At 41.8% G+C, this 24,380-nt stretch overlaps 1 long non-coding RNA gene across 1 annotated transcript; it reads left to right on the top strand.

Moving 5' to 3' along the window:
• Positions 1-425: 425 nt before the first annotated feature.
• Positions 426-22,718, top strand: LOC110552108 (uncharacterized). Its single transcript, XR_009586794.1, has 3 exons — positions 426-698; positions 15,945-16,063; positions 17,339-22,718. It is a non-coding gene; the product is annotated as an uncharacterized LOC110552108 (long non-coding RNA).
• Positions 22,719-24,380: the final 1,662 nt, after the last annotated feature.

The raw sequence follows: 24,380 nt of genomic DNA, 5'->3' as shown, positions 1-24,380 counted from the left end.
CAAACAAAAAAAACAGCTTTATTTTAGATATACACATAGCCTGAACTCTATCTAAGTCATCTCTCCCTGGATCAGGTTCATGGGCTGCATCTTACTCTATCAACAGCTTGCTACTATCTCCGCTCTTTTCTTGGGCTTCTTTAAAATTCCTCTGGGTTTCAGACTTGTGGCTTTATCCAGCCTCTGGCTCAAAGTTGTAACATTTTAACTTAATTGCCTTAGAGCCAAGCACATGTCATCTTGATGTCTTCAAGTTAAAGTTTACAAGGAAAGAATTCTAACAGTCAGCTCATTGTTATGCTGGATACAACTTCTGTGTTCACTATAACCCTAGGATTGGCCCTCTTGGGATCAGCGTTCCTCTAAGCCCACTGACTAGGGGCAGTAGAGCGAGTTGCTGGGTACAAAGTGTACTTCTTCAGTGTTATGGTTAGCATTGATTCAAAATGAATTTTCTCCTGAAACTAGAAAACACTGTTAAGGATTTCCCCCACAACTCCAACCTACTGGGAAGTATAGGTTAGTAATTAACCACAATGAGTCTTGAGTCCTGTCTCGGTCACTTGTCATCTATGTTGTCTTGGATAAACGACTTAATTTCTTAGACCTAATGCGGAAGCTGAGGCTGTTCAGTGTACTTACTCCTTGGATCGCAATATGATTAAGTGATCCATGAAATGCAAGATGACCAGCATATGGTAAGTACCCATAGAAAGCTCATCGTTAACTTTCCTTCTGCGTGGGAGAATTGGAGGCAGTTATGCCAGAGCACGGAGGATAGTCCATGGGCCAATTCATCCACATGCTTCTTTTTTCTCTTGTTTGTGGCTTTGCTTTATCCAGGACACCTTATTCCTAGGCCACTTTGTCCTCAGCCCTTCTATTTGCTTATATGGCTATTCTACATACAAGATATCTGTAGTGCTTCCTTGGGTCATGAGCACCAGACTGGTAACAGTTTTTCTATCTCTTTAACCTTCTTTCCCAGATCTTACACTTCCGTGTTTATCCCAAGTATTCTGCATCTTTTTCCTCTTCCAGTGGTAGGTCTCTTCTTCTTTTGTCCTCTTTCTTCCTCTTACCTGGAATACAGGGTAAACTACTGTGATGAGGACAGCCCAATATGCCATGGCTCAAAAGAGAGAGGTGTTTATTTTCTCTACGACCTTGAAATAGTTCAAGCAGAGACCCAAAGCTGGTGGAGTTTATCCCCAGAAGGCATTCTCAGAGTCATCTCTCTCCTGTCATTTTATTGTGCTCTCTCCTGGACAATTATAATTATCCATAGTCCCCTTGTTAAAACATGGTCCACATATTCTAGCCCACTGAGAGGGGAGAGGTGAAGTGGAGAGCAAACAAATCCCTTCAAAAATGTGTAATTTGGAAGCAGGAGTACCGGCCAAGACTCAGTCACAAGGCCATACTTTAGGGCAGGTGTGGATATGTGCTCATCCCAGACCAAGACTCGGAAGAGACCTAGAAGCAGCTGAAAAAGAAAGAGGTGGGCACTTCTTCTACAAACCCCAGGTCCATCTGTGGCATTCACAGGACATGGAATGGTTTCAGTGCCATGGTGAAAGTGCTCTTAATTCTCTCTGCCTGAAATGCTTTCCTTGGGCCTCCTCTTTATCCCCAAACAACACTTCTTCAGTATCATCTTCTTAACTTTAAAGGCAGAGTGGCACTGCATCTCCAAGCCTCCCATGGCACCTGTGAGTCCCCAGCTGATCATCTGCTTCTTCACTTCACTGTAGTGAGAAGGCCAATTTGTCTGTTAGCTCACTCTGCTGAGGGTTTCTTCAGAACAGGAACCTAGTCTTACTTGCCAATATACCCTTAGCACTTAGCTAAGTAGGAATGCAGAGATAAGATCCTGCTGCAGACAGATATCCAACAAAGGCAAAAATGGTAGTGAGGCATACGGCCAGACCAGCCTATATTAAGCCCTTTATGGGCTCTTTAAATGACCTAATTCACATGGCAAACTTAAAAGTAGACTTTTCTTTCACTTTGTTGTTAAAATATTTTTACATCTGTCTATCTATCTATCTATCTATCTATCTATCTATCTATCTATCTATCTATCTATCTATATCTGTCTGTCTGTCTATCTATCTATCTATCTATCTATCTATCTATCTATCTATCTATCTAGTATGGAAATGCAGCCAGGGAGTGAAGATAGAGGTTACAGAGCAACTTGCTGGAGTTGATTCTCTCCTTTGATCTTCTGGTCATGATGCTTTGTAGTAAACAGCTTTACCCAGCGAGCCAACTTACCAGCTTTCCTCTCTCACTGGGAAGTTAAGAAAAATTCTCTAGGGCACATGGCACTGGGATGCAGGCAACCCGGCCCAAAGTAGACTGATACTCACCGCATTAACCCACTTCTTCAGGGATGGCCCATGCTCAACTGGTCGAATGCTGAAACCTTGCCAAGAGGTCACTGCCTGAAATGGGCTCCACTCCCAGCCTTATGTTCTGAGTTTTGTGTTTTCGGTTTTCTCACTAATCTCAAAGCAAGTGGCCTCAGACACCCTTTCAGGGAAGAGGACCTTTGAAAAAGACCACTGGCCTGGAAAGGAAGATCATAGTGATGCACACATTGGTGTGTCAGCAAATCAAATCCTATGGTGGCACACAACCCTTTCCTCCCTTCTGCATGAACTTAGGCAGTACGGGTATATGTTAGGCTGGACATTGTAGAACTGGGGAATGGTTATTTATCTTTTAGGTCTGATTTCATAGTCAGGAATAAATCAAATTTAATTTACTTTTTACGATATATTAGCACTGCTCATGAAGTTTCATTGCTATCCCTGCTAGCTTTTCTAATCTCTAACTCAAAAAGCTTAACTTTTCCTTTTGTCCCTTTCATTGAATAGCAAATTCATAAGCACATTGCCCTGACACTCTGGACTTTCTCTCCCCCGACCCCTCTTTTTTTTGTGAGGATCTCTTTCCTCTCTTTTTTTTTTTTTTTTTAATTATTTTTTTTTTCAATGCAGTTTATTCAGGAACATTGAACAATCCTCGGACCCCGGGGAAAGCCAGCCCACAGCTTAAATAGCCTCTGGGTAGCCAACCCAGGCGTGCCACGGGGGCAATGCAGATAGGTCCACATACATGGAAGCAAGCCAGATCCTTGGCCTTAGCCAAATGTGGAGTTGTTCGTGACAGAGAGCACTCACCATCGGGAAGGTGGAAGGCGGAAACCAGCTCTATCTTTAAGGCATAGCATTCCGCAGCTCTCTACAGTTCCCCCTTTTTGTTTTAGACGCATCAGGCAAGAGTAGAGGTCTGATCTCTGATATTAGAAATAAATTGGGACTTTGTACAGATGTTCATTTAGGTGTCATCCACCCAAAGAGCATCAGACCCGTCCAATACCTTTTTCTCAGAGGCGGGACCTGGGGCATCAACCCGCATGCAATCAGACATGCTCTTCTCTGGGTCCAAAGCGGCTGACCCTGAGTGCAGTGCTTAGCCTCGCATCCTGAGCGTATCATTTTAGCTTTTTATGGTGTCCAACCATGCTTGGGGAGAATGTCCTGCTTCAATGGCTGTAAAGGCCTGAATGATCATGGCTGCATCACACTGTTGTGAGACTCTAATCTTGCATATATACCACAGGCAAACCAAGGAGACCAACACCAGAAGGCCTGCTAACGCTCCCATGCCCGCCCATTCCTTCAGATGATTCATGGCTGCAGCAATCCATGTTGATAATCCTGTGGCTAGTCCTGCGTCCACTCCGGTAGAATTTACTGTGACAATGGCCACTCTCAGCTGCTCCATCGTAGTATCGAATTCTCCAGTCCAATTACCTAAAATATAGCTCGACAATTGTTTAGACAGATTTGCAGCGCAGGAAAAATTCTCATGTTGTATGCTAGTGACACAAAGTCCAGCATACTTTCATTGACAGCCAGGTTGAGCGATTTGCCATAGGGTATCAATTTGCTCTTGCAAGAGGTCAATCCTCTGATTGAACACCATCAAGCTTCCTTTTAGTTGAGCATTAATTCCTTTATGTACAACTAAGGCATGAGCTACATTGGCTAAATGATTATTCAGGGTCTGAGCAGTGTGCCCAGTATGACTCATGGCTAATGCCCTGGTGGTAGCTCCAACAGCCGTCAATGAGATGGTAGTAACAATGGTGGCTGTAGTTCCAAGATCCCTTTTCTGTCTGAAGAGAGTCATAGCGTGAGGGGCATCAATGGGCATAGGCACCCAGTGAGGCATGCGAGTAACCAGGGCATACCTAACTTTACTAGCATTCCAGCATTGGGCAAAAAAGCAAGTATCATTACCACAATTACTTGGCTCTATCTGGCTAATAATAAATAAAAATGGGGGATATAGACAAACAGGTGTGGGCTTATAGGAAATATTATGAGAAGCCTTAACCCCTCGTTGGAACATCCTGCGTCAGTTCTAGAACTAGCAGTGGTGGTGTCCGAGGTCTGAGTAGGTTCAGGAGACCATTGCCCCCAGGGGCGAGACGTGCTCCATGCCAATTGACTAACTCCATGTTTTCCTCCAATTTTGAAAATTATTTAAGGTTCTTAAATTATTTTTTTCCCTTTTTTCTTAAATTTTTCATCAATTACACTTTATTCATTCTGCATCCCCCCATAAGCCCCTCCCTCCTCCCATCCCAATCCCACCCTCCCTCCTCCCTCTGCTTGCATGCTACTCCCCAAGTCCACTAATAGGGGATGTTCTCCTCTCCTTTCTGATCTTAGTCTGTCAGTTCACATCAAAAGTGGCTGTATTGTCCTCTACTGTGGCCTGGTAAGGCTGTTCCCCCCCCCCCCAGAGGGAGGTGATCAAAGAGCAGGCCAATCAGAGTATGTCAGAGGCAGTCCCTCTTCACATTACTATGTAACCCAATTGGACTCTGAACTGCCCTGGGCTACATCTGTGCAGGGGTTCTAGGTTATCTCCATGAATAGTCCTTGGTTGGAGTATGAGTCTCTGGGAGGTTCCCTATGTTCAAATTTTCTTGTTCTGTTGCTCTCCATGTGGAGACCCTGTCCTCTCCAGCTCTTACTATTTCCCAGTTCTTACCTAAAAGACCGTTCACTCTGCCCAACAGTTGCCCATCAGGCTCAGCATCTGCTTTGATAGTCTGAAGGGCAGAGGCTTTCAGAGGCCCTCTGTGGTAGGTTCCTAGGTTGTTTCCTGTTTTCTTCTTCTTCTGATGTCCATCCTCTTTGCCTTTCCGGATGGGGATTGGACATTTTAGTTAGGGTCCTCTCTCTTGCTTAGTTTCTTTAGATGCACAGGTTTTAGTGGGTTTGTCCTATGTTGTATGTCTATATGAGTGAGTATATACCATGTGTGTCTTTTTGCTTCTGAGACAACTCACTCAGGATGATCCTTTCCAGATCCCACCATTTACCTGCAAATTTCATGATTTCCTTATTTTTCATTGCTGAGTAATATTCCATTGTGTAGATGTACCACAATTTCTGCATCCATTCTTCAATTGAGGGGCATCTGGGTTGTTTCCAGCTTCTGGCTATTATAAATAAAGCTGCTACAAACATGGTTGAGCAAATGTCCTTTTTGTGTACTTGAGCCTCTTTTGGATATATGCCCAGTAGTGGTATGGCTGGATCTTGAGGAAGCGCTATTCCTAGTTGTCTGAGAAAGCGCCAGATTGATTTCCAGAGTGGTTGTACAAGTTTACATTCCCACCAGCAGTGGAGAAGGGTTCCCCTTTCTCCACAACCTCTCCAGCATGTGTTGTCACTTGAGTTTTTGATCTTGGCCATTCTCATGGGTGTAAGGTGAAATCTCAGGGTTGTTTTGATTTGCATTTCCCTAATGGCTAATGAGGTTGAGCATTTCTTTAAGTGCTTCTCTGCCATTCGGTATTCCTCTACAGAGAATTCTCTGTTTAGCTCTGTTCCCCATTTTTTAAGTGGATTACTTGGTTTGCTGCTTTTCAGCTTCTTTAGTTCTTTATATATACTGGATATGAGTCCTCTGTCAGATAAAGGGTTGGTGAAGATTCTTTCCCAATCTGTAGGTGGTCGTTTTGTTTTGATGACGGTGTCCTTTGCTTTACAGAAGCTTTTCAGTTTCATGAGGTCCCATTTATTGGTTGTTGCTCTTAGAGCCTGTGCTGTTGGTGTTCTGTTCAGGAAGTTTCCCCCTGTACCAATGAGTTCTAGGGTATTTCCCACTTTTTTTTCAAGCCGATTTAATGTGTCTGGTTTTATGTTGAGGTCTTTGATCCACTTGGACTTCAGTTTTGTGCAGGGTGACAAGTATGGATCTATTTTCATTTTTCTACATGTAGACATCCAGTTAGACCAGCACCATTTGTTGAAGATGCTATCTTTTTTCCATTGTATGGTTTTGGCGTCTTTGTCAAAGATCAGGTGTCCATAAGTGTGTGGGTTTATTTCTGGGTCCTCTGTTCGGTTCCATTGATCCACCATTCTGTTTCTATGCCAGTACCATGCAGTTTTTAAAACTGTTGCTCTATAGTACAACTTAAGATCAGGGATGGAGATACCTCCAGAAGATCTTTTATTGTAGAGGATTGTTTTAGCAATTCTGGGTTTCTTGTTATTCCATATGAAGTTGAGAATTTTCCTTTCCAGGTCTGTAAAGAATTGTGTTGGTAATTTGATGGGCATTGCATTGAATCTGTAGATTGCTTTTGGTAAGATGGCCATTTTTACTATGTTAATCCTATCAAGCCATGAGCATGGGAGATCTTTCCATCTTCTCATATCTTCTTCTAATTCTTTCTTCAGAGATTTGAAATTTTTTTCATACAAGTCTTTGACTTCCTTGGTTAGGGTTACTCCGAGGTACCTTATGTCATTTGTGGCTATTGTGAAGGGTGTTGTTTCCTTAATTTCTTTCTCAGCCCTTTTGTCTTTTGTATACAGGAGGGCTACTGATTTTTTTGAGTTAATTTTGTATCCTGCCACCTTGCTGAAGGTGTTTATCAGCTGTAGGAGTTCCCTGGTAGAGTTTTTGGGGTCACTCACGTATACTATCATATCATCTGCAAATAGTGATAATTTGACTTCTTCCTTTCCAATTTGTATCCCCTTGATCTCCTTCAACTGTCTTATTGCTCTAGCAAGGACTTCCAACACTATGTTGAAGAGATATGGAGAGAGTGGGCAGCCTTGTCTTGTCCCTGATTTCAGTGGGATTGCTTTAAGTTTCTCTCCATTCAGTTTGATGTTGGCTATAGGCTTGCTGTATATCACCTTTACTATGTTTAGATATGTGCCTTGTATCCCTGATCTCTCCAATACTTTGAACATGAATGGATGTTGAATTTTGTCAAAGGCTTTTTCAGCATCTAGGGAGATTATCATGTGGTTTTTTTCTTTCAGTTTGTTAATATGGTGGATCACATTGATGGATTTCCGTATATTGAACCACCCCTGCATACCTGGGATGAAGCCTACTTGGTCATAGTGGATAATATCTTTGATGTGTTCTTGGATTCGGTTTGCAAGTATTTTATTAAGTATTTTTGCATCAATGTTCATAAGGGAGATTGGCCGGAAATTCTCTTTCTTTGTTGAGTCTTTGTGAGGTTTAGGTACCAAGGTGACTGTGGCTTCATAGAATGAATTTGGTAATATTCCTTCTGTTTCTATTTTGTGGAATAGTTTGAAGAGAATTGGTGTTAGCTCTTCTTTGAAGGTCTGGTAGAATTCTGCGCTGAAGCCATCTGGTCCTGGGCTTTTTTTGGATGGGAGACTTTTGATGACCGCTTCTATTTCTTTGGGGGATATAGGTCTATTTAGTTGATTTACCTGGTCCTGGTTCAGCTTTGGTAAGTCAAATCGATCAAGAAAATTGTCCATTTCATTTAGATTTTCAAATTTTGTGGCATATAGACTTTTGAAGTAAGTCCTAATGATTGTTTGGATTTCCTCAGTGTCTGTAGTTATATCCCCCTTTTCATTTCTGATTTTGTTGATTTGGGTGGTGTCTTTCTGCCTTTTAGTTAGCCTGGCTAAGGGTTTGTCGATCTTGTTGATTTTCTCAAAGAACCAGCTCTTGGTTTCATTGATTCTTTGAATTGTTTTATTTGTTTCCAATTGATTGATTTCAGCCCTGAGTTTGATTATTTCCAGCCGTCTACTCCTTCTTGGTGTGTCTGCTTCTTCTTTTTCTAGGGTTTTTAAGTGAGCCATTAGGGTGCTTGAATAAGCTGTCTCGAATTTCTTCTTGAAGGCACTTAGTGCTATGAACTTTCCTCTTAGCACTGCTTTCATTGTGTCCCACAAGTTCGGGTATGTTGTGTCTTCATTTTCATTGATTTCTAGAAAGACTTTAATTTCTTTCTTTATTTCTTCCCTGACCCAGCTGTCATTTAGTAACAAGTTGTTCAGTTTCCATGTGTGTGTAGGCTTTTTGTTAGTTCTGTTATTGTTGAGGTCCAGCTTTATTCCATGGTGATCAGACAAGATACATGGGATTATTTCAATCTTCTTGTATCTGTTGAGGCTTGCTTTGTGACCCACTATGTGGTCTATTTTGGAGAAGGTTCCATGAGGTGCTGAGAAGAAGGTAAATTCTTTTGTGTTTGGGTGTAAAGTTCTGTAAATGTCTGTTAGGTCCATTTGATTCATGACCTCTGTCAGAGACATTGTTTCTTTGTTTAATTTCTGTTTGGTTGACCTGTCCTTTGTTGAGAGTGGGGTGTTGAAGTCTCCCACTATTAATGTGTGTGGATCTATATGTGCTTTAAATTTTATCAATGTTTCTTTCACAAATGTGGGTGCCCTTGTATTTGGGGCATAGATGTTCAGGATTGTGATGTCTTCCTGGTGGAATTTTCCCTTGATGAGTATGAAGTGTCCTTCCCCATCTCTTTTGATTAATTTTGGTTGAAAATCTATTTTATCAGATATTAGAATGGCTACTCCTGCTTGCTTCTTGGGTCCGTTTGCTTGGAAAGTCGTCTTCCAACCCTTTACCCTCAGGTAATGTCTATCTTTGTGTCTTAGATGTGTTTCTTGTATGCAACAGATTGCTGGGTTTTGTTTACGTATCCATTCTGTTAATCTGTGTCTTTTTATTGGAGAGTTGAGTCCATTGATGTTGAGAGAGATTAATGACCAGTGGCTGTTAGATCTCTTGATTTTGATGTTGGCTGTGGTCATCAGGTTGTGTGCTTGGTTGCTTTTTGTTTTACTGAAGTGAGGTTATTTATTTCCTGTGTTTTCTTGAATGTAGCTAGCTTTCTTGGGTTGTATTTTCCCTTCCAGTGTCTTCTGTAATGCTGGATTTGTTTGTAGGTATTGTTGAAATTTGTTTTTGTCATTGAATATCTTGTTTTCTCCATCTATGAGGACTGAGAGTTTTGCTGGGTATAGTAGCCTGGGCTGACATCTGTGTTCTCTTAGGGTCTGCATGATATCTGTCCAGGCCCTTCTGGCTTTCATAGTCTCTGTTGAAAAGTCAGGTGTGATTCTAATGGGTTTGCCATTATATGTTACTTGGCCTTTTTCCCTTGCAGCTTTTAGTATTTTTTCTTTGTTCTGTATACTTACTGTTTTGATTATTATGTGGCGGGAGGATTTTCTTTTCTGGTCAAATTTGCTGGGTGTTCTGTAGGCCTCATGTATTCTAATTGGCCTCTCCTTTAGCTTGGGGAAATTTTCTTCAATGATTTTGTTGAAAATATTTTCTGGGCCTTGGAGAAGGGAGTCTTCTTTTTCCTCTATACCTATTATTCTTAGGTTTTGTCTTTTCATATTGTCTTGCATTTCTTGGACGGTCTGTGTCAGGAATTTTTCAGATTTAACATTTTCTTTGACAGATACATTGATTTCTTCCATTGTATCTTCTACACCTGAGATTCTTTCTTCCATCTCTTGTAGTCTGTTGGTTATGCTTACCTCTGTAGTTCCTGTTTTCTTCCCTAGATTCTTCCTTTCCATTATTTCTTCCATTTGTGTTTTCTTTAATTTTTCCAATTCTATCTTCAGGTCTTGAGTTGTTTTGTTTACTTCCTTCACCTGTCTGATTGTACTTTCCTGTTTTTCTTTTAGTTCCTTCAACTCTGTTTCTTTCATTTCATTCAGTGTTTTAAGCATTTCCTTTCTAAAGGCCATAAACTGTTTGGCTGCAGCTTCCTCTATTTCTTTACGGATAGCAATATTCTGTTTGAGTTTATCTTCCTCTATGTCTTTACGAATCTTATTTGTTTCCTCTGTTATCATCTTCATGAGCATACTTGTTAGGTCATCTTCTTGGATTTCAGTTATGGTGGGGTGTCCAGGGCTACTTGCTCCTGGGTAACTGGGTTCTGGAGATGCCATATTGCTCTGTCTTTTGTTGCTTGAGCTTTTACGCTGGCCTCTACCCATTGTGTTATCTTAGGAGTTTGGGGTTATTTTCTGGTGGTTCCTGGGGATCCTGTGGTGGAGAGAATCCCCTTTGCAGAAAGCTGGATTTTTCTGAAGGATGTCTTCTCAGCTTTTTGGGTATAGTCCCTGGATGGCTGGTGTTTTTTCAGGAGTTGCTCACCTCAGGGATATAGACCTGAGTGGTAACTGTGGTCTTTGTTAGTCGAGAGGGTTCTCCTCTCACCCAGGGAAGTCCTGAGGGCAGCTGCCCTGTTTCTGGGTTTCTTGTTGCAAATTTAATGATCAGCTGCTGTGACCCAGTTGGACATCAGGCACGCCTCAACTGTTTGTGCTTGTGTCTGGAGCACAGCTGAGTGCTGGCGCCTCGGCCCCACTAGACTGCTAGACTTTTTCTAGGGAAGGATTGGGTGATTTAGATCAGTACAGTTTCCTTCCTTCCCCGTGGATTCTCTGGAGACATGGACTCCTAGTGTCTTTTTTTGCCCTGGTGCACACTGCTCAGTGTCCGCCAGCTGGCTGGCCACAGAAATTTGCCTGTGCCTGGAGCACAGCTGTGTGATGGCGGCTCAGTCTCTGCCAGCTGTCTGGTGCGCAGAAACTGCTGTGTCTGCCTTTGCGGCTTTTGGGAGCCTGAGTGCCTCCCTCAGATGGGTAATTTTCCGGGGACCTTTTCAGGTTGGGGGTGAGCTGAGTGCTCTGAGATCAGACCCGCCGTTTCTATCTCTGGCGGCGAATCAGGCGCGCAGGCAGGCAGGGCTCTGTGCCGGAACCTGGGTCCCCGGCTCTGGCTCCGGGCTGGCTCCTGGGGTGCCCGTGGAACCCGCCCGAGTCTTTTCCAGGGGATGTCTGGGTGACCTAAGGCCGGTCCCAATCGTTTCCTGTACCCTGGGGTTATCTCTCGACTGAAAATTCCAGTCTCTGATAGTGTGGTGCCCAAGGTTCAGTCTGGGACCGTGACCAGAGACACTGGCTTGTGGCTCTGGGCTGGGGCTGGGGCTGGCGGCCGGCAGCCAAGCGTCTGGCGGAACCGGGATCTCTTCCGCGGTTTAGCAGGGTGAGTTAAAAGCTGATTGAATCCCCCACCGTGGGGTATCCTCTCACCTGGGAAACACAATGACTGTGTTTTATGGCCGAGAGCTCTGATTGCTGTTCACTGTGCTGATCCTGCTGTGCTGCTGCTCAGAATGAGAGTCCTCCCGGCGCCACCATCTTGCCCCTCCCTCCTCTTTCCTCTCTTACAGTCAGCCTCAGTAGCCTAACATGCCTGCTTTCTTGGACCCTAATTAGAAAGGCTTGGCTTTCTCATTTCCACTCATCCACCCTTTTCCTCCAAGCAGCTGTCAAGCCTTATATCTTTTCTATTCTTTTCTTTCCTCTACCAAACACTAATAAAATAGTCTTTAAGCTCACCTCTGAGTTAGTTTTTAAATCTTTTATCAATGAGACCAAGAACCTGTCAAAGGAAATTCCAATCCTCCAGTAACTCTATCCTTATGTAAGCCTTTTAAAATACTAGGAACAAGATGGAAATAAGGCATAAGGTTATTGTGAAATTCAAATGCTGATTTCTATACCTTCCATATCTGGTTGTAATCCTTGAGACTCTCCTGTCTCAATGTTATGTAAACACTGCTTCCCAATTGTCCCCAAGTATGCCAATAAAACAGCTTACAGCCAATCACTGAGCAGGGGAGAGAATAGGGCTAGACTTCCTGCCAGTCAAGGGAGGAGGAAGTACAGGATTCAGCCAGGGGAGTTAACCTTGGGAGAGGTTGAAGTGAGATAAGGAGGGAAGCCAGAGCAGAAATTGCAGTTTGTATATAAGCTGGAAAGAAGCCATATTAATGTAGACTATTAAGAATATTAAGGTTAATAATGGAGTAGTAACTGCTCAGTTATTGTGTTGTGAAGCTTATTATTAAACAAGTTTAAAAGAGTCTTAATTATTTGTGTGATAACTGGGTTAAGAGAGAAACTGGGAAACAAACACTATTTTGTAAAAACAATATTAACACTTGGTGTCATTGGCTTATAATACCATCACTTGGGAAGTGAAAGAAGGAGGAACAGAAGTTTAAAGTCACCCTTTAGCTTAATAGTGAGCTCAAAGATAAACTAGGATGTATGGCACACTTTGTCTCAAAACACCAAAACAAACTAATAAACAAAAGCCAAAATTGTTAACCAACCATTAACAATACTCTATCAATGCTAGCTGGAAAGGGGAAACATTGTCTACATTACTGATACATTTGAATGTCTTATCACTCATACATTTCTGTGATATTTTCAATAGTTATAGGGCAACTTAACATCATAATCATATGAAGCTTAGAACAAAACCCACCAATTTTTTAAACATTCAGAACATGAAAAAATACAACTCCTCCAATGTAAATCTGTAATAGATAGATAATATATTGGGTGAACATTGATATGCTTGCAAAGCTTTTCCCTCAGCATGCTTAAAATCACAGTCTCAGTTACTCTGATCCCTTAGTTTGTGCTTAGTGAAAAACATGCTTATAAATGGGAACTTCTCCCTTAAATGTCACTTTAAGTACTCTGTGTTAAGACGCAGAATTACCTAATGATCCTAGCAAATCCAGTAGCTGTAATTCCTGAACTCAGGAGACTGAGACAGGCAGCTCTCCAGGAATCTGAGGTTTTCCTGGGCTACATATTTAGTTGAAGGCCAGGTTAGCCTACATAGAGAGTCTATGACCTAAAAAAAGAATCTTCCAATCAGAGCTTTAAAGGCCTGTGGAGTTTGACCACTAGCCGGCTAGCCCACAGTCAAAATCAATGCTTTGGAATCTAATCTCTTCTTTGAGTTTGAAACTTTTATCTACGCTACAAAGATACACCATTAAATCAAATAGAACCATAAGTAAAATGCTTTGTTTGTACACTTTTAATAGCATAAAATTTCTGTTAATAGTGAAATGTCTGCACATATAGCTTTGTAAACAAACAAATTTCATTTAGAGGACATTAGTATAATAGTTTACTTTCAGTTAGTTTTATCATGCTGTGCCTATTTTTTAAGTTGTTAATGAAGCATATATTAACATTATGACTCCAGTGGTTTGGATGAGAAATGTTTGAAGAAGTGATGTAGTGGTAATGGGAGAGGTACATCCCTGGGGATAGAACATGAGATTCTACAGTCACCCTACTTTCAGTTCATTCTCTGCTTCCTAGTTACAGTTGAAGTTAAAAACTTTCTGCTTCTCTCTCCTGACACCATGGCTGCCACTTGCTGTCCCACCTCCCCAGAACAATGGACGTATATCAGAGATCCCTCTCCAGTCATAACCCTTAAAGTTGCCCTGTTCATGGTATTTCATCACAGTAACCAAAAAATAACTAATACAGAAGTTGGCACCAGACAGTGGGCTATTGCTGTGAAGAAGCTGACTGCACTGGTCTTTGGAGAACTGTAATAATTTGGACTAGAAGAGTAGTTGAATGCTGTAAAGAGACTTTAAAGAACCATCTGAGTAGGAGCATGGATGACAGCTGTGCTGAGAGCAATGGGGGCGATAGGGGACAATATTGGCATCTGGGCTGGGACCCATTCATGTGTTGACAAAGAATCTGGCTGCCTTCTGACCATGTCCAGATGGTCAGAACCTTAATTTTATCTTGTCTGAAGTTAAACTAAAAAGCAGTGGACATTTTTGACAGAGGAAATAATGCTGGCTCCATGGTGTGGTTATTATTGATGACACTTATGCAGATTTAAAATGAAAGCGAGCGTGTGGAGCAGAAATAAATACAAAACATACAAGTCACAGAGAGAATGCGCACTAGGAAACTTAATGTTACCATTAAGATATGCACTGGAAGAAAGCTGCTAAAGAGATTCTGCCCGTAAGGAGAGACCTCAGGCTCCTAACTGGAATAGAGGGAAGAGTGCCTCAGGGTAAGGCCCTACCCAGATAAACTTCCAACTTGTTGAAAAACTTAAGTCATTTTTTTGTTCCTAGAAAGCAGTTGAATAAAATTATCACTGTTAATGTCATTCAAGGGACTAAGGTCCATCCCCAGCTGGCAGCTGAAATTGGTAGTGTCATCAGTATGTTTTTTGCAGTGGTTCTCAACCTGTGGGTCATGGCCTTGAATGACCCTTTCACAGGGGTTGCCTAAGAATCTGCATATCAGATATTTACATTGCAATTCCTAACAATCACAAATTCACAGTTATAAAGGAACAACAAAAATCATTTTATGGTTGGGGGTCTCCACAACATGAACAATTGTATTGAAGGGTTGTAGTACTAGGAAGGTTGAGAACCTCTGGTTTAGAGGCATGCAGCATGCAAGAGTGAAGAGCTTATAACTTCTTTCTCCTTAGTTTCAGAGAGCCACGGAAGTCAGGTAGCACATGGCAGGAGAGCCCCTGCATCAAAGCCTCAAGAAGGCAAGAGGCTGTGTAGCAAGTGAAACCTTGGTTTAGGTGGACTCCTTAAGATCCTAGAGATGCTAGAGCCAGTAGACATCTGGCAAGGAAAGCTGTGCCCAGGGAGAATAACTGTTATGCTCAGTTTCTGAGATCCCCCCCAAGACCACCAGGAATTGACTCCACTGCAAATATATGAGGATTTACTGTATACGAGCTCCAGCCTGGGTCGCAACAACTTCCTGCAGAATCAGGAAAGGAATCCTCCCCCCTTCCCCCTTGTCTAGGAGAACAAGGTTTTTAAAGGGAAAAAAAATGCAAACAGGGAGTTACATGCCTTGGTGTTACATGATTGGGTAAGAGAAATTGACGTTTGAAAAATGATTAGTTTACTTTAGGCTCCAAGACCACAAACAGTTCTGGCCTGGCCTTCTGGGCTGGGCTAGTTTCCTCGCAACTGTATCTTTAGTGGCCAGGGAGTGAATGCAGTAAGGCTGGTTCTTCCCCTCCGCAGGTGGCTGGACATGTCTCCACCTGGCTGACCTTTGTTCAGGCTTGTCCTTTAAACTTTAAACCAATACCCAAAATTCTTTGGTCTCTCATAACCAGCCAAGGAAAAAATGTATGTTACAGGTAGCAAAGTTGGAGGAACAAACCCATTGAAGCTCTTTGACACTAGGCATGGAGCTACAGGATTTGGTATTTTCCTGTCTGTTTTCTGGTCTTGATTTTATCCAGTACTTCACCACTATGCCCCCATTCCTTCCTTTTGCAGTGGTAATGTATATTCTGTGCCATTATAAGTTGGAAGTATGTAATTTGCCTTTTGATTTTTCAGGAAGTTAAAATTAAGAGATTGCCTTGAGTCTTGGAGCAGACTTTGGACTTTAAACAACACTGTGCTATAAAAGACAATGGAAACTTTTGAAGTTGGACTAACTACATTTTGCTTATGGGGTTAAGGGAATGGAATGAAGTGGCTTAAAAGGAAAATATCCCTTCTTGTCTTGAGTATTTGAAAACTTGGTCTCCAGCTGGCAATGCTGTTTAGGGAGGTTTAGAAGATGAGGTCTTACTGAAGGAAGGACACCCCAGTCCACTCACTGGGGTGGATTTTGAGAGAGTAAAGCTCACCCCACTTCAGTTTGCTCTTTGCTTCATGTTTGCAGTTAATGATGTGATCTCCCAGCTTCTGGATCCTGCCATCATAGCTGCTCCTTGCTGCCATGTGTCCCCTCCATGAAAGACTTTTATCCATCTGAAACCACAACCCAGAATAATCTTTTCTGTAAGTTACTCTGGTCATGGGGTTTTATCACAACCACAGAACAATAACTAATATAAAGACCCTGGAGAAGAGACCATTGGAGAAAGAGGAAAATGAAATGTTATCACAGTGGCTTTTGTTTGTCTTCAGTTCAACCCAATATTTAAATTGTTTGCATGTGTCTATGTAGTGTATAAATGCATGAATATATGTGTTTGTGTGTGGGTGTATACTCACCCATACAGATCCACGTGGAGGTCATAGATTGACATTAGGAGGTCACTCATTTTTTTTTCTCTCTACCATAGTTTTTTTTTTTTTGAGACAGAGTATCTTCCTGGCCCCTTACTGAACTTGAATCTTGTTGCTTGAGCTGTTCTGTCTGTTCCCTGAGTCCCTGAGACCCTTCAGTGCTGGGGTTACAGATGGACCCTGCAGTATCTGGCTTTTATGTGGGTCCTGGGGATCCGAACCCAGGTGCTCATGCTTGTGCAACAAGCCCCTTATCCACTGAACCAACACCTCAGTGTTCTTAATGAATGGTGGAGAGAAGTCTCAAGTGTTCTGTTTATTAATATACAAAGCTAAAAAGAATAGCTAAGAAGAAATCAGAGTCTATATTCTAACTGGGCTCAGTTAGATTAGCAAGCAGGTAAGGTCAACATGGTTATATCAAATATGGTTAAACTGGTTAGTCAGACAAGAATTAACATGAAAGAACCAAAGATATTGCATTGGTATAAGAAGCCTTTGAAAAAGGCAAACTGACATTTACTGACCAGGAAGGCAATACAAATCAGCTGTGATCTTTATACAGCTACAAAAAAAATTTTTTTTTCAATGTGTGGTTAGGTTCCACTAAATGAACAATGTGGTCAGTATAATATGGAATTTGCTGCACCAGATTGCATCTAGAAACTTTTCTAGTAGTCTAGATATTACATTTTCAGAGGGACTTGGATGAACTGAAGCATTCAGAGGGGAGTGAGTACTGAGTCCTTTGAGACCATCATGCTTGACGGATGCTTGATAGAACCAGGGTTGTTCTCCTAAAAAGGAGTTTTGGAGGAAAGTGTGCAAACTTATTCTCATGTACTGAGATCAGTTTCAAACTCAAAGATGACTTAGGAGAGAAAGCATCTCAGTTCTTTTCCAGTCACTTCTATAATGTCCTTTCCCTCTAGTTTTCGATAGAGATGGAAGAAAGTTGTCCTAGGCTACTTTTCATTGATGTGATAAACACCATAACCAAAAACAGCTTGGCAAAGAAATTATTTATTTGGTTTATATTTCCAGGTAGCAGTTCACCATAAGGAAACTCAGGACACCGTGGCAAGCAGGAACTGAAGCAGAGACTGAGAAGGAGCATTCCTTATTGGCTGGCTTCCTCTGGCTTACTCAGATGCTTTGCTTATATAACCCAGAACACCCGCCCAGGGGTAGTACCACCCACAGTGGGATGGATCCTCCCACAGAAACCTGAACCAAGAAGATGTCCCACAGACAGGGACAAAAGCAACCCAATATAACTCCTCAATTCATGTACCCTTTGGTCAGGTGACTCTAATTTAGGTCAAGATGACAAAAAAAAATATCTAAGCATTATACATATAAATACTCAATCATTTTTAGTGCTTTCTTGCTGGAAATCTTTCACATTCTTCTAGCTGTTTTCTGTGAAGATTTCTTCCTAGAAATCCCTTTCATGCCAAGTCTTTATAACTGATTATTTACTAAATGATGTTTATCCTTTCTGGATGCAAAACTAAGAGCTGAATAAATGCTCTCTACAATGTCTCCACGTCCTAGGAACCCATGAGCCCATTTTCTTGTCATCCCTCCATCCACTATAATCTTCTACTCTTTGACTTGATTATTCTGTTAGAGTCAACACACAGGTCATCAAGGTCTACACTCAGAGTGAACTTTAACTCATCTTCTCCTTCTTCCCTATGCTCATGAAGTCCTAGGATCTGAATTGCAACCATATTTTGTACATCACACAGTGGCCTAGCCATACTGAGGGATGTTGACTAGAATCTGGTGTTTCATGTCATGTGTTACAGTGCTGTGCTTCCACAAAAGCAAAGCAGAGATTCTACACATGTCACAGACACTGGGCAAAATCTAAGGAGTGATTCCTACCTTCTGACTGCATTCGAATATTCAACCCTTTAATCATTGAAAGCTCCTTGCTGGGAAAGGGCCTGAAAGATGTTCAAGAAATGCTAAATTTGAAATAATTAGAACCAAGTATAATGACAGGCAGATGAAAATATCACAATGTAAACCATTAACTTTGTATGTTAACAAAAAATTAATAATAAGAAGAAAGTAAATTTTGCAAAGCTTTGAATAGATCTCATAAATTGGTTATAGTTCTTAGGAGACAGGAAGATGACCTAGAATTTTCCACACTCTAAGAGATGTGCCTTGAGAAGCATTGTGTATCTCACATGAAATTGAAGGAGATGGAAATCAGACACGAAGCAAAATTCCTTGCTTTGCTGTTCTCGGTCCCCTGGGTTTTCAAGGCTCATGGTCAAAGTTTGAAGACTGAGAAATGAAGTGGAATGTCTGCAGTCCAGTTTATCCACATTGATGCTTAATCAGTTTCTAACATCTATATTGTGAAAACATTTTCTAGACTAAACTTGGGGGATGAGAGAGCAGCCAGAGTTCATTGTTCGCCTCATTGCTCCATCTAAGGGCTTAGGTGCATCAGAGAGCAATGGGTCAAGTAGAGGGTTACCTTCTGGTAACCAAGGTCTAAGTCTCTCCATTTCAGGTGATCTACCTTGACCATATCTCCCAACAGGTCATATTTCAACAGACCTGGTGCCCTTGGAAGCTTGTCCTGTGGTGCCTCTTCTGTGGTGTACAAAGAGTTCCTTGGCAGGCTTTCTCTGGGAACTTGAAGACATGTGTGACCAACTCATTGCTCCAAAATTCTGGTTTTAGGACATAGGGTCAAAGTTTGGGAGTCTGGGGACCTGGGTAGTGTTGTGAAACACAAACTTCAGTCTTATTCTCTTGCTATCGCCTCCGATTATCTGCTGCTGGGGCTCACTACGTAGGCCTGATGGAGGCAACTCCTCATCCCGTTTTTTGTTGCAGGGGTGTCTCAGAAGGTATGGAGCTGGCGGCCAGCTGCATCCAGAGATTCTCAGCATCTATTACAGAGTGTTCCTGGGCTGTGTCTTCATTTTGCAGGGCTTTCTCATAACTTTCAGTTCTAAGAGAGGCTGTTAATTGGGAGAAACTTGGCAGGACAGGATGTAAATATTTGCCTATTACATTGCTGGAGTCCTGGTTCTACAGGGTTGGGGCTTTGGAGGTGGACACTTGTGACAACAAAAACAATAAAAATACTAATTAAAATAAGGAAAACATTTGGAATGTGCTTTCCCAGGGTCCTGATGTATATAAGCTGCTTGCCATATTTATGTTATGAAATTCTTTGCAAAGATACTATAATAGGCTATACTCTAATTTGTTATTATTAACTTCATGTTTTTTTAATACAAAAATTTGATGCTTAGGCATGAGAATCCTTTCTACGGTCACACAGCTACACTATGGCGAAGGGTCAAAAGATAGGATCTTATGCTATCTTTCTTTCAATTACTGCTCTACTTAAAAGGTCTCTTGACATTGTCCTGGACCCTTAGCTGTGGCTCACCAGCTGTGTGTTAGGCACAAGATGCTTCAGATTTTTCTCATGCAATCAAAACCAGAAGTTTGAGAGTGAGTTGGGAGGTTGGGAGTAGAGGGAGTACAAATGATGTAAATACAGACTCGTGTGAAATTCTGCCACCCCACCACCAAAAAAAAAAAAAATCAAGTTATAAAAAAGAGAATCTCTCTCATCTCATAATTCATGGGAGAACATTTGAGGACATTAGAAAGAAAAAATTAGGAATGGTGGCTCATGCCTGTAATCAATTGCTGCCGTCAGGGGACTAAGGCAAAGAGTCGAAGACCTCCATAAGTATGCTGAGTATGTATAACCAATTTAGAAATTCCAATAGGGAGAGCAAGCAGCAGGTTGTAGGCTCTAAATTTTGAAAAAACAAAACAAACAAACAAAAAACAAACAAAAAACCCAAAACAACAACAACAACAAAAAAAGTGTGTGAAATAGGTAGGAAAGGAGGTCTCAGGATTCTGAAGGCTGGCCTCAACTGGTCCAAGACTGCTAACAGTTTACTGGGTTAGAAGAAGCTCTTCTAATTCCAGGCCCTGGAATGCAGGTAGAGCCTTAGAGAGAGCATTCACATTTGTAGCGTCTTTGTTTTTGTTCTAAGACAGGGTTTCAAGGCCCTCCCTGGCCTCGAAGGCTATTTAAGGGAAAATGACCCTGACCTCCTGACACTTTCCTATCCACTTCCCAAGTACTGGAATTCCAGGCATGTTCCATCTCCCCTGGTATTGAATTGGAGTCTTCTTTGTAATCTTTACAGCTCCACACTCCTGATCTGGTCACAAGGCAAAAACAAAGGGTATTGGTTGTGTTTCTGTCCATGAAAGAATTCCAATTGGAAAGAGCATGGTTATGGGAAACAAAGATAGGAAGGAAGACTGAGTTTGTGAACAAGAACTCCTGTAAAGAAGATGTATCTGCAGAGACTGGCACTGATTAGGACTTTAGTACTAAGGAGAGACTGGACCGCTGTGGGTCCAAAGGCTAGTAACCTTATCTTGGGTCCTTTCCTTGGCCCGTTCTGTATAGAACTAACAATTTGTGATGAGGAGACCTTTTAGAATCTATTAACTTAACAGACCAGAAGCTTCTACTCCTAACTAAAACTAAGAATCTTATCAGATACTCTCTTGGCCCTAGAGAAAAGCTGCCACATCTTGCTATAAGTGTCTTTTAAATGTACCCACCAGTGTATTGAAACTTGCCTTGATTTACGACTTTCTTATTGTTGTTGTTCTATGGAACTGTGAAACTGCTTGCATCTTGGAACGTGAAATTTGGGGTAGCCTAAATCTGTGTTCCTCATCCGTGGTCACTCAAAATGGCTCCAGAATAAACCATCTCTCATTCCCAGTAGGATAAGGCACAAGAGAAGCACAAAGAACTTGGTATCCAGCCCTTCGGCAATTGCCATTAGCATCCCTATGTGGGAGCAAGCAGAGGCAGGAACCAAGAGTAGAGGCTGAATTTTTCCTTTTTATCTATTTTGCTTATTTCTGAGCAACTTTCACCCCAGAGTCTAGACTTCAACAGGAAGATAGTTTTGGCATTTGATTGCCTTTCGTAGTTTGGGTTGTGAAATTTCCTGTGACAGACAGAACAACCCACCCTCTTCAATTTTTTTGCAGCTATAAACTTAATTCCACTTAAGAACAATTTTTTGAAAGCTCTTTTGTTTGATCTGTGGTAGAAAATTGTGGAAGTTTTTTGAGTTGAGAATAAAACTTTACTGTGACTTCAAAAGATATAATTAAGGGTGTGGGGCATAGTATTCTAACAAGCTTTGTCAAGCTGACACAGCTTAGAGATACCCGAGTGGAGAGCCTCTACTGGGGAATTGCCTAGATCAGAACAGCCTGTGACACGCCATCATCTTGATCATTAATTGACAATAGGAGAGTCCGGCTCACTATGGGAGGAAGGCACCATTCCCTAGGCAGGTGGTCTGGAACTCTATGAAAAGCTAGCTGAGTATAAGTCACTCTGCAAAACAGCTGGCAAGCAACATTCTCTCTGGTTCCTGCTGTGCTTCCTTGCCTCTGAGATCTTTGGTGAGGGTAATACTTTATGGAATAGAGAGCAGGTTGCCTTCAAGTTCCTGCCTTAACACCCTTAATGATGGACTGCGACTTGCAGTCACAAGCCAAAAAAACCTATTTTTTAGGTTGCTTTTGTTCAGAGTTTTTTTTTTTTATCACAGCAACAGAAATAAATCTAGAATATTATAGCAACACAAAGTAGGTAAAATTAGAAAAAGGGAAGGTGTATAAGCCTCAAAATGGCAAAAAATAAGGTTGTATTAGAGTAAGAGTCATGAGTTCAGTGTTGATGATCCATGGATTCATGTTTTTCAAACACCACTTAAAAAATGCAGTAGGAAATGATATAGTATATTGCATGTAAATAAACGGCATATTATTCCATGGACACTTCCCCCCAGTTATGGGCATTGTCAGCACACATGTATATCTGATGGACTTGCTAATGAAATTTAAAGTTATCCTCCTGGATTAAAATTTAAACGTTTCAAAGATGCTTCGTTGGCCATTGCAGTGTACAAACTAGTTTTCTTTTTTTTTTTTAATCTCATTTAGTAAACATTGGCAGCACAAAAATAACACCAGATATCTCTTGAGGAAATTTGTTGTAGTAGGATGCCGTTACGTTACATTGCGAGTGGTTTTTCCTTCCATCCCTTAACTCCCAGAACAATGACTCATGAGCCTCATTAAACATTATACAAATACCTAGGCCATATAGCTAGGCTCTTCTCTGACTAGGTCATAACTTAACAACCCATTCATACTAACCTACTTTCTGTCATATGGCTACCTGAGCTCAGGCACCATGCATCCATCTTCCTCACATCTTGCCAGATGAATCTTGCATGCCTGGCTCTATCCCAGAATCCTTTCTGCCTACTGGATGTTCCACCTTCTATGTCCTGCCTAAGCTACAGGTTATATAATATATATATGTATATATATATATATATTTTAATTGACAGGTGTTGCATCTGTAAAATACACAAGAAATTCCTTCTATAGTAATTACGGTCATAACATTTCCAGTACATGGACAACACACAAGATTGACCTCTGACCTCCATATGCATTTCTAGTTTAGCCAGAAAACAACCTTCATAATAATAATAGCAGCAGGGTGGAGGTGATTGCTCATATTTACAGCTCCCAAGGCAGAAAGATCAGGAGTTCAAGTTGGCTTTGTAGAAAATTCAGAGCCAATGTGGGCTATGTGGGATCCTATACCATAAAGCCATCTACAATCCCAACTATTACGTTTACAACCCAACCTCTATCCTGAAGGCTCAGGGGACATTGCAGAAGAGGGTTCAGAAAGCTCATAAAAACCACAGGACCACAATGTTTGCTGTGAGATAGTGTCTCCTAGACGTGACATGATTGCTGCTTCCATGAACTCTCAACAATATTGCTGCCTAAAAAAACCCGAACAATGACATCACCAGTTGATGTAACAGCATGGATGAAGGAAATCCTGTAAGGCTCCACCCCTAGATAAAGAATTATAGGACATTAATAGCTGCCGAGAAAGGGAGAATGAATATTCTCCAGGGACAAGTGCCCTGATAGGTTACCCAATCCCAAATGGTCAGCTCTAAACACATACATATGCAAAACACTAAGTAGCCTCAGTGAATTACGTATACATATGTACACACACATACTTAACAATATTTACAGAAGAAGGGGTCATGAGTTTGAGAGGGAATTAGGGGAGTCTGAGAGGAGGTGCCGTGGGGAAAGGGAAGGGTAGAAACAGTATTCAAAACTACACCACTAACAATGGAATCAAACCCCAAACCAAACAGCGATGATTGTTAGTGAAGGTTAATTGACCTAAAAGGCTTGGTGGACTGAGAAGCCCTGGACAGGAAAGTTGACTTTATGATGACACCTGTAGGCTGTTATGTTCTGGAAGCTTCTGATAAGATTAACATACCTCTCTGAGTGGTATCTGCTTCTTGGGAACTGCAAGGGAACCTTCCATCCCCAAAGTTTCCTCTTAAACCCCAAGAACCCCGTGCCACGTGCGCAGCGTCTCACTTCCACCAGGAGACTGTTACCCTTCAGCTGTTTTGATCAACAATTTGAAGAACCAGAACCAGTCTGCTCCTTTGGATGCTTGTTTTATTTCCAGGTCGACTGCATGGATCCTGATCTAACAGTCAGCTCTATTGAACACTGCCACAATCATGGATGCTCTGTGAGCACTATTAAGCCTTCTGGCCAACACAACTCTACACAGAGGCCTGTTTCCCGAGGAGACTGTGGAGGTTTCCTGAGGCTCCCCAGTGTATGGAACTCCAACACCTGACTGCCTGGTCCCAGAGCATTTCACCGCAGCTCTTCATCATTTTCCCTCTTGGAGAACTCCGTACCACACAGAACTGACGTCCTTTGGTGTCTAACTTTGTTGAAACATTGAATTTAGGGTTAGTGATGGGGTGGTAGGGTGTGGCCGTGCTGGAAGGTGGTGGGTAGACGGTATTTCCAGGACTCTGGGTATGGAGGGGGGAGGGGATAGTGGAGGCAGTCAGTGCCTCGTCTATACTTCAGGAGCCTAACCCTTCTGCCTCTTACAGATTCTGTCCCC

The sequence above is a fragment of the Meriones unguiculatus genome, chromosome 16 (assembly GCF_030254825.1).
Source record: "Meriones unguiculatus strain TT.TT164.6M chromosome 16, Bangor_MerUng_6.1, whole genome shotgun sequence".
Taxonomy (NCBI): Eukaryota; Metazoa; Chordata; class Mammalia; order Rodentia; family Muridae; genus Meriones; species Meriones unguiculatus.
This window is presented reverse-complemented; position numbering and strand designations above follow the sequence as displayed.